The sequence below is a fragment of the Ipomoea triloba genome, chromosome 1, assembly GCF_003576645.1.
Source record: "Ipomoea triloba cultivar NCNSP0323 chromosome 1, ASM357664v1".
Taxonomy (NCBI): Eukaryota; Viridiplantae; Streptophyta; class Magnoliopsida; order Solanales; family Convolvulaceae; genus Ipomoea; species Ipomoea triloba.
This window is the reverse complement of record NC_044916.1, coordinates 18,372,842-18,381,647: the sequence shown is the minus strand read 5'-3', so window position 1 is coordinate 18,381,647 and position 8,806 is coordinate 18,372,842.

Sequence of the window (8,806 nt, the reverse complement as noted above, 5' to 3'; positions counted from 1 at the left end):
CCTCTGCAGAGTGTGAATCAAGGAAGAAGATTCAATGGGAATGCTGGCTGGAATTCCGCAGGAGCAGAAGACAAGAGGACCAACTCCCAGTCTGTGAATTTGGGAAGACCAGCGAACGCCACGCCTGGTTCCAACCACAAGGGAAAACAGGTGATGGGAGAAAGCAGCGGAGAGAAACAAGGCAGGATTTACGTCGTCAATAGCGCTCAGGCTCAGGCTAGCGACGCCGTAACTGGTACTTTCCCCATAAACTCAGTACTTGGATTAGTTCTATTTGATACGGGGGCTACCAATTCATTTATATCCTCTGCGTTCGCTGATAAACTAAAGTTAAGGCATACTGCTAAGTTAGATCTAAATGTCACAACGGCTTCGGGAGTAGTAGTATCCTGTAAGGATGGTTATGATGACGTTGCTATAGAAATAGCGGGGTTTAACTGCCCCGGAAATCTGATTCGTTTTAACTTGAAGGCATCGATGTCGTACTCGGGATGGATTGGTTGGATAGGTACAAAGCTCAGATCGTGTGTAATGAGCGGAAAATTGTCCTGCAAGGACTAAAGGGAAAGAGAATATCCTACCGAGGAACGGACAAGCAACCCGAATCAAGGTTGTTGACGATGCAGAAATTAAAAAAGTGCGTTCGCTAGGGATGCGAAGCGTATCTCTGCTTGGTGCAAGACGCCGAAGTAGAAGAACTCGAGATGGACCGAATTCCAATTGTACGCGAATTTCCTGACGTATTCCCCGACGATCTCACTAAGATGCCACTAGAAAGGGAAGTGGAATTCACCATCGATCTTGTACCAGGAACCTCACCTATCTCAAAAGCGCCTTATCGGATGGCACCCAAAGAGATGGAGGAGCTGAATGCACAATTGGCAGAGTTGTTGAAAAAGGGATTCATTAGACCAAGCGTTTTGCCTTGGGGCACACCAGTGTTGTTCGTAAAGAAGAAGGATGGGAGTCTTAGACTGTGCATTGACTATAGGGAACTCAATCGAGTCACAGTAAAGAACAAGTACCCGTTGCCCAGGATCGATGATCTATTCGATCAGTTGAAAGGGGCGGGCGTATTCTCGAAGATTGACCTACGGTCAGGGTATCACCAAGTGCGTGTAGCGAAAGAGGATGTGCCTAAAACGGCGTTTCGGACGAGATACGGACACTATGAGTTCACAGTCATGCCATTCGGAGTGACTAATGCCCCAGGAACCTTTATGGACTTGATGAACCGAATTTTCCTTCCGTACCTGGATAAATTCGTCGTCGCTTTCATAGATGACATTTTGGTCTACTCTAAATTCGTCGTCGCTTTCATAGATGACATTTTGGTCTACTCTAAATTCGTCGTCGCTTTCATAGATGACATTTTGGTCTACTCTAAAACCCTCGTCGCTTTCATAGATGACATTTTGGTCTACTCTAAAACCCTGGAGGAACACGAGGAACATCTCAGGACAGTGTTACAGACACTGAGGGAAAAGAAACTTTTCGCAAAACTTTCAAAATGCGAATTTTGGAAAAGAGAAGTCGCATTTCTTGGTCACGTAATCACCAAGGAAGGAATAAGGGTGGACCCAGCCAAGATACGAGCTGTAATTGAATGGGAAGTACCCAAATCAGTTACGGAAATCCGCAGTTTCTTAGGTTTGGCGGGTTATTACCGAAGGTTTGTTCAGGACTTCTCAAAGATAGCAAGACCACTGACGAACTTGCTCAAAAAGACGACCAAGTATAGTTGGAACGAAGAATGCGAGCAGGCATTCCAGGAGCTTAAGAAGAGATTGACCACCGCTCCAGTGTTAACTCTACCTGTTGGAACGGAAGGTTATGAGTTGTACACCGATGCGTCTCACAAAGGACTAGGATGTGTCCTCATGCAAGATGGAAGGGTAATAGCGTACGCTTCTCGACAATTGAAAACTCATGAAGCTAACTACCCGACACATGACTTGGAATTGGCAGCAGTGGTATTTGCTCTCAAAATTTGGCGGCACTATCTCTATGGAATCTCATGCAAAATTTATACAGACCACAAGAGTTTAAAGTATATCTTCACTCAGAGGGATCTCAATTTAATACAAAGGAGATGGTTGGAGTTGATCAAAGACTATGACTTGGAAATTCAGTATCACGAGGGCAAGGCAAACAAGGTAGCTGATGCTTTGAGTCGGAAGACAAACCATGCTCTTTGGATATTACCCGAGCAGTTGTGTAAGGAGTTTCGAGGACTCAATCTAGAAGTCAAAATGTGTGGTCAAGAGGAACAAGAGAAGAAATTATATTACATGTCGGCCACTCCAACCCTATTTGAGGAAATCAAACGAGCACAAGAAGAGGACAGTTGGGTGGAGAGCATCAAGGAGAAGATGGTGGATGGAAAACATAGACCATTTGAACTACACCCGGATGGGAGTGTAAGATTCCAATGTAGATGGATAATACCTAAAGGGTGTAAGAAGATAATGGAGCAAATAATGAAAGAAGGCCATTATACACCTTATTCAGTTCATCCTGGTGGGGATAAATTGTATAAGGACTTGAAACAAAACTTTTGGTGGTCGGGCATGAAGAATGATGTGGCTGAATTTGTGGCTAGATGTTTGAACTGTCAAAGGATCAAGGCAGAAAGGAGCAAACCAAAGGGATTATTACAACCATTAGAGATTCCGCAGTGGAAATGAGACTCAATCTCTATGGATTTCGTGGGAGGATTGCCTAGAACCAAGGCGGGAAACGATCAAGTGTGGGTCGTTGTCGATCGACTGACCAAGACAACAAGATTTATTCCAATGAACAAAACATGGTCAATGGAAAAGTTGGCAAGGGCCTATGGTAAACACGTGGTCAAACACCACAGGGTAGCGCGAGATATCGTTTCAGACCGAGACTCACGATTTCTATCACGCTTTTGGGAAGCGTTACAAATGGCAATGGGCACTCAACTCAAACTGAGTACGGCTTTTCACCCTGCCACTGATGGCCAAACGGAGCGAACGATACAAACGTTGTAAGATATGCTCAGAGGTTGTGTGCTCAATTTCCAGGGTTCATGGGACGAACAGTTGGATTTGATATAATTTTCCTATAACAACAGCTACCATGCGAGCATAGGAATGGCACCTTATGAGGCATTATATGGGCGGAAATGTCGAAGTCCTCTGTGTTGGGGCGACAAAAGCGATGTCGTTACCCTTGGACCTCAGTACCTACAAGAGACTACGGAAGCAATCAAGGTGATCCGAGAGAGGATGAAAGTCGCGCAGGATCGACAAAAGTCGTACGCCGATTTGAAGCGACAGTTCACCAAATATCAAGTTGGGGAGAAGGTGTTACTGAAAGTCTCACCCACTAAAGGAGTCAGAAGGTTTGGGAGGAAAGGAAAGTTGAGTCCTCGTTATATAGGACCTTACGAAATTCTGGAGAGGATAGGGAATTTAGCCTATCGACTGGCCCTACCGATTGAGCTTGATAAAGTACATAACGTATTCCATGTTTCACAACTTAAACGGTATGTACCTGACGCATCCCATGTATTAGAGCCGGAAGAACTGGAGATGGATGATTCGTTGACCTACGAGGAAAGACCAATTCGAATCTTGGACTCGAAAACACGAGATACGAGGAGGAAATCAGTCAAAATGATCAAAGTCCAATGGTCGAACCACAGTTCCTAGGAAGCTACATGGGAGTTGGAAAGCGTTATGATGGGACGCTATCCGGAATTATTTAACTCAGGTGCGTGGAACCAATCTAACCTTTATGTGCCTAAACAAATTATGTGTTAAGAACTAGGCATGCTAGAAATTCGTTTTGGGTAAAAGAAGGTGGGTAGTAATCTACTTGGAATCCGTGGATGCCGAAAAGGAAGTTTCGAGGACGAAACTATTTTAAGGGGGGAAGACTGTAACCCCTCGGTTTTCCGACAAAGTTAGGGTTCGAAAATATTTTTTTTAAGCTATGACATTTATGAGAAGATCTCTCGGTAGTTCAAAAGAATTTCTTTTTTTAGACTAAGTTATTAATAAGTTGCGATCTACGTACCGGTCACGAACCGAAAATTTTAAGGATTTACTTACAGTTCGAATTTTCCTAGAAAATGGATTATTAAGAACAATACGATTAAGCCTGAACTTCCTACTTAGTTCAAGAGAAATTTAAATGGACTGTAAGAGTGAAATTGTTACGGACCCTCATACCTAAATTTCGCGGGAGACCGAAAAATTCCCGATTTTAGTGGTTAATGACGGGATTATTTTTAGAATAATTTTTGTGTTAGAATTTTCCCGAATTAAGTTATAATCCTCCGCACCTTTATCTGATTTAATCCCAAACTGGCAAAATGAATTCTACTCTTCAAGATCTACCATGGGGATTTGACAAGTGTCACTCTTAATTACCACATGGTAAATTCATTAATGGAGTGTCATAAAAAGTATGGGAGGATCATACTTGTTTCTTAATCTTCAAGCCAACTTCCCATCACACACTCTCTCTCCCTCTCTCTCTCTCCCATTTTCGAAATTAGAAGGAAAAGAAGAGGAAGGAAACCTCATTCTTCTACATTGTGATCAAAAGACTCCCTAGCTTTCTCTTCAACTCAAGTGCTCAATAATAGGTAAAAACTTTGGATTTGTTCGGTTAATATGACTAGAATCCTTCCTAGAACTTAAGTTTAAACTAAGGATTTATGAAAATGTTGTTATTAAGGTGATTTTGTTTAGGATCTTTGGTGAAAGGTTTGAAGGAGAAGATCACCACCTTTCTACGGTTTTAAAAAGATCTACTTGAGAGGTAAGGAATCCCTTAAGTTGGTTTAGTCACTTGAAGGTGATCAAATGCTAGCAAATTATGTGACTAGGAATTTTATTTGAAAATTATGTGTTAAGTTTATGGATCTACAAGATTTTGGCTCAAAAGACAACATCTTGATTTTTGGTAATTTTTGTATGCAAGTTCATAGTTAACTTATGCATGTATATGTTGTGTTTACGTTCATTGAGGCTTATACTTGTGAAGATAGTAGAAAAACGGGGCGTTACAACCCAGTTTTTGCTGCCCGAAGTTGGCAGAATCGGATGGATGCAGCCTTGGACGCGCATCCACCGCACGTCCATCGGCGCCCAGGATTTTGGCGTCGCAGCCGAGAGGCCGGACGCCACCACGGACGCGCGTCCGCGGGTGTCCGAGACTACTGCGTCACGGCCGAAAGGCCGGACGCAACCACGGACGCGCGTTCGTGGCGCCCAGTTTTTCGGCGTCAATGCCGAACATGCCGACGCCGCCTAGACGCACGCGTCCGCCGTGCGTCCGCCGCTGCGGGTAACCGCAAGCCCGCGCGACGCGGAGCCGTTTTCGACCGAGCTTTTCCCCGATGTTTTTGTTCCCGAATGTTATGATGCTTGGAAGGCCTACGGGCAACCGAGTCAATTCTTGAAAGCTCAAATATTATTTTGTACATTAATTTGGGAAAAATTGTGTTTTTAAGAAACAAGTGTGACCCTTGCCACTTGGAATTTCATGGTGAAAAGTCATTAACAACTATGTGTATTTTGGAGATATATTTGGATAAGAATGATCATTTGAGTCATCATGTGAATATACTAAGTAAACACAAGGACAGAAAGAATGTTTTGAAAACCTTAGTTTCTGGATAATGTTGTTGAGATGGTAACTTTACGGGAGGCCTGCGGGAGCTGTGGCCCGAAAGTTATTGAAATGATTGACTTCTTGGGAGGCTTGCGAGCCGGGGCCCGGAAGTTAATGAGATGTTGGACTTTACGGGAGGCCTGCGGGAGCCGTGGCCTGAAAGTTATTGAAATGTTTGACTTCTTGGGAGGCTTGCGAGCCGGGGCCCGGAAGTTAATGAGATGTTTGACTTTACGGGAGGCCTGCGGGAGCCGTGGCCCGAAAGTTATTGAAATGTTTGACTTTACGGGAGGCCTGCGGGAGCCGTGGCCCGAAAGTTATTGAAATGTTTGACTTTTTGGGAAGCTTGCGAGCCGAGGCCCGGAAGTTATTGAGACGTTTGACTTTGCGGGAGGCTTATCAGCCGGGGCCCCAAAGTTATTGAGATGTTGACCTGCGTGAGGCATGAGTGTCGCGGCCCGAGGTGCTTGAAAATATTCAAAGTATGCCTTACACTTATCCAGGGGGAAACTAAGTAAAATTTTACTAACTATGAAAATCTAGTTACTCCGTAACTAGATTGAAGAATAGAATGTCACGAGTTCTGAACAGTAAAGTGTGTGTGTTGTTTAACTCACTATTTTGAGTTAAATGATGAAATTCTCGGAAATGAAAGTATTATATGCTGACATCACTCATATACTGTGCTATACTTTCTTTTGTTGATAATCTGATTGCAGGTAGATTGCAATTGATGGGTAAAGTTTACAGTTTCTGAGTTTTATGTTGTTTTTTTTTGAAACCTTTGTTTACTTTCGAGTGTCTATGGATTTCCTTACTTAGCCGTCGTGCTAACTACACTTCATTGTGTCCGTTATCAGATGGAATCTAGTGTGGGCTCATGCAGCCCAGCGGAGTCCGATCCATCGGAGTTTGAGTTCCCCGTTTTAGATTACGATGATTACATGCAGTTTTTGTCTGATGATGACCCGTATACCCCCGGCTACGCTCCAGATCCTCCAGTGTTGACTTGTACTCCTGACCCTGTGCCCACTTCTGTCTCACCGGCGGTACCGGTTTGGTCACCAGTCCCTGTTGAACCGTCTAGCTATGGGTTCTACCCCATAGAGGTTTTACCCGATAGTGATCCTCTCGAGTTTGTTGTTCGCTATCCTTACCCGTGGGACCCGAGTCCCCCGGAGTATCACGACGAGTGGATGATGCATATCAATACCTGCAACTTTCTGGACCACATCACCTGGTTCGAGGGTGAGTGGCACCTTGTTTGGGGCACCTACACTGGCTCGGTGTACCACTCGTTAGACTAGATAGTGTCTAGGGTGGGAAGTCAAGTCTGACCTTTTGTGTATATATCTTTTGTAGCCATGCTTGTACTAAGATGGCTAGTGGGTCGGGTCTATCTCAAACTCTCCCAGTGGTTTGTAACTAAACTTTGGTACTTGTTAATAGCTAGCTTAGCTACTCTTTTGTTGATGCCATGAATATATATATATCAAGTTATGATGATCATGATGATATAGTACAGTTCCTTATCTTTAGCCTGTGCATCTAGAATGAATCCTATCTAGAATGATATAGTACCGCCGGCTCAAAGCTCCATTACAGCTCCGGTCGGAGGCTGGCAGTGGAAGCCGAAGTTGAGCAGCAGAGAAAGGCTTTTTGTTTTAGAGAGAAAAGGGAGGCAACATTAGGGTTTTTTTTATTTATTTATAATAGACAATTGCTTTTAAAAACCCAATATATATGTATACTTTTTTTTAGTACTACTGACTTTGTTGAAGCACAAAAACTCAAACCCACTCCCTTTCACATATGAGTGTAACTCGGGTGCCACTAGACCACAATGTCTTTGGCTCTCTCATTTTATATATCCCTATAAGTTGTATGTTGAACCATCTCACTCAATACAATTCATTCAATTCTCATCTGGTATCAGTTAGCTAGGTTATATGTGACAGTTCTTCAATTCTTGCATTCACAATTCGGTAATTTCGTAGATCTGATTCTCCAATTCTTCTTGATCACACAAAATCTCAAGTTTCAAGTTCTTCAATTCCCTTAACAGGTAATTAAAAATTACGTATTTTTCATAATTTTTGTTTATTGTTTGAAGAATTTGTTTCTTGATTAATTATTTATTAAGATTTTCTAAATAAATTATTTTTTTCTTAGAATTTTATAATTATGTCTTCTAGAAAATATACATCTAGGTCTGAGAGGTGGAAAAAAAAAAAGAAAAATTGAGCAACTAATTAACTCAATCTCAAAAAGGAGCTTTTGAAAAATTCATTCCAACACAAACTCAAATAAATAAGCAAAAAGATAATTCCAAGGAAAAATTGTTAGATGCTAATCTTCATATAGAAGATCAAAATGATTGTGATATTGAAAAAAAATTAAATGATAGTGTACACAACGATGATAGGTATTATTGTGACAATGAAAATAATGTGAATGTTGATCGTTATTTAAATGATATTTGTCAAAATGATAAACCAAGTGATTTGCTTCTATACAATATTTATATTTTGAAATTACTCGAAAAAAAGGCCCAATTTAATATATGGCACAGGGCCCCAATTTTTATTGGAACGACCCTGCCAATAATGCTTCACCTCTCTAATCAGTATGCCTTATCTGTGATATGCACCAAGAATAGCACTTATTAGGGGTCTTTATTAGATTAAAAGGGCATCGTTTTGACATCCGATTACAACAATTGCATGCATTTTAGCTTAAATGCGATCAAAATCTTCTAACAACATTTCTAGAAAGCGTTTTGAGGTATTCGGCTGTTAACTAAGCCTACTCCACTCTTCTTCACAACTCGTGAAGGTTTGTACTATATTCCCCTTTATAGTACAATCTCCGTTACAACAAGCTCCTTTGATCACTAAGCCCGGCAGCCTTCTTGTTGTAGGTTTTTCAACTTATTCCAAGTTTACTCCGCCTCTTTCTACTTCACTTATAGAGATGGTTGAAAGGTTGTGATGATTCTCCAACTAGAAATCCTTGTGATTAGTTTCCTTGATGAGCTTCTTAATCACACAAGAATTTCTAATGAAATCTGAATATCACTTGTAAGCTTATGAATATCACACTGAGAGTTTTTCACTTGCTAGACAATATTTCGCGTTTTTCAACCTAGTCAAAG